Genomic DNA, 2,120 nt, shown 5'->3' on the forward strand with positions numbered 1-2,120 from the left:
TTAATATTACAGTCTTTTTCATGTGCATGTGTGATATATTGTCCATTCACCAAGACTATAATCCCTGGGACCAATAATGTATTTTCTTTTAAAAAGAAATAAACTTTAAAATAGGAAAGGTTATCTAAGCTTACTCTCAAGTAGTTTAATAAATTTGAGGAAATAAATTAGGTTATGGATACTTGTAAGCGATATAAAAAAATCAACACGATGTGGGTGATTTATTCCAACTTCGATATGTTACATTTGGAGGAATTGGCTGTTGGATTTAGAAGTGTACAAAGTAGCATTAGAGAGTGAAAAAAAAAAAAAAGGGAAGTCTGTTATAACTGAATAGGGGTGTGGTCTGCTCAGTCTAAAAGGAATAGATAGTAGTTTCATAAAGGACTGATATAGCTGTAGAGGCTTCAAAACTGGCCACTACAGCCAGCACGTTTTCTGTACCGACGTAAGTATGTCTATTAATACCAGCCAGCTTGGTGAGTTAGAGAAACCACAGCTTGTGGATTTGGGCACATGCACTCTCTGCCTGCATCTAATCCTTCGAGTAACCATATACCTACAATTCCTGTAATCCTAGAGCAGTTACATGGATGCACTAAGTGGTGTGATGGGAGGGAAAGATAGCACCACAAGGATTCGTTTGATTAACAGTAATCCACACCAAGTCAAATAAAATAGCCAAACAGTTTAGAATGTGGTCTCTAATGAATTTGCTAATTTTAGCAGGCCCTCACGAACATTTCCTGCTAGAGTACCCCATATCGAAACGAAGTGGCTGTTCTTTAATTACATGGAATAATTATTTGATTTCCAGGAAGTTAAGACAGTGCTTTGTATTTAAATAAAAAGTTCTAGACATGCTGTGAAACTCGATCAAACCAAGAAAAAGGGTGAAACTGAATGCCTGCTCAGTGACTCAAGATTTCAGCTGCTCAGCGAGCCTGACGTGACGGCGTGTGAGCCCAGAAAAGGGGTATTTTAAACCCGGCTGGCTGGATCATGTCAGTTTCTCATAGAAGCCCTGTCTTTCCGGAGACCTCAAGTGTAACGCAATCACAGACTTTGGAGGGGCTCGAGGCTCGGCGGCTTCCGCCCCTCGGCACCAGCAGAGACCCTAGTTTTCAGGGGACATGGTCCCATAGTGTCGCCCTCACTTTTGAAGGGCCATTAAAAGCCTGGGGCCTCTTATCTCAACGGCTTTGGGCGTGAGTGTGGGGCAAGAAGGGGGGGGAGGCCTGTGGGTGTCTCTTTTGCCCGAGGAGTTAGGGACACTTGTGGAAAAGTCAGGCCCTTTTCGCTCCGGCGGCCGCTCCGGTGTGGGGCTGGCTTGGGTTAGACACATGCACACATACACCATAGAGCTCTGCTTTCCCGTAGCAGCTGCTGCCTCTGCCTCTGCCTCTCCCGCCTCAGCCTCTTTGCCCGGCATACACACACATTCAGATTTGCGCGCTGTTTCAATCCTTGATGACGTGTCCCCGGAGACAGCCAATAGCAAACGGGCTCTGGTCAGGACAATGGGAGGTATCGGACCAATGAGCGAGCCCCGTGAGTTGGCGGTAGCCAATAGGAGCCGCGCTGGCTGGAGAGTAATGTTACAGAGCGGAGAGAGTGAGGAGGCTGCGTCTGGCTCCCGCTCTCACAGCCATTGCAGTACATTGAGCTCCATAGAGACAGCGCCGGGGCAAGTGAGAGCCGGACGGGCACTGGGCGACTCTGTGCCTCGCTGAGGGTGAGTCTGGGGCAGCGCCGCGGCGGGGAGAACGCCTCCGGCAGCTTCCCAGCCCGCGCGGCGGCCGGATCCCCGCGGCCGGGAGCCGGCGGGTCAGGATCCACACAAAGGCAAATGAGGGGGGACTGTGGGGGGAACTGCGCACGGAGCGAGCCTCTGCCCGGGCGCCGGGAACGCTGCCCCGTGCCGGAGCCCCAGCCCTCAGGCAGCCTGAGGCGCTGGGAGCCCCGCGCCCCGCGAGTTTCTACCCCCGGCGGCGTCCGCGCTGACTGGCGCAAAAAAAAATTTTTATTAATTAAAAAAATTTAAAACCGTGTTTTGGGCCCCCCGGCCGGGCGTTCGGGCGGGCGGCGTGCGCCGAGCGTGGCCGGGGCGGCGGGGCCGG

General features: G+C 51.5%; 1 protein-coding gene across 1 annotated transcript in view; it reads left to right on the forward strand.

Moving 5' to 3' along the window:
• Nucleotides 1-1,570: 1,570 nt before the first annotated feature.
• Nucleotides 1,571-2,120, forward strand: part of HMGB1 (high mobility group box 1) — a 22,596-nt gene continuing 22,046 nt past the window's right edge. Inside the window, exon 1 of the mRNA XM_017537463.1 lies at nucleotides 1,571-1,735. The gene's annotated coding sequence lies outside the window, so the exon portion shown is untranslated. The remainder of the gene's footprint in view (nucleotides 1,736-2,120) is intronic.

Source organism: Cebus imitator, unplaced genomic scaffold, assembly GCF_001604975.1.
Source record: "Cebus imitator isolate Cc_AM_T3 unplaced genomic scaffold, Cebus_imitator-1.0 Scaffold103, whole genome shotgun sequence".
Lineage (NCBI taxonomy): Eukaryota > Metazoa > Chordata > Mammalia > Primates > Cebidae > Cebus > Cebus imitator.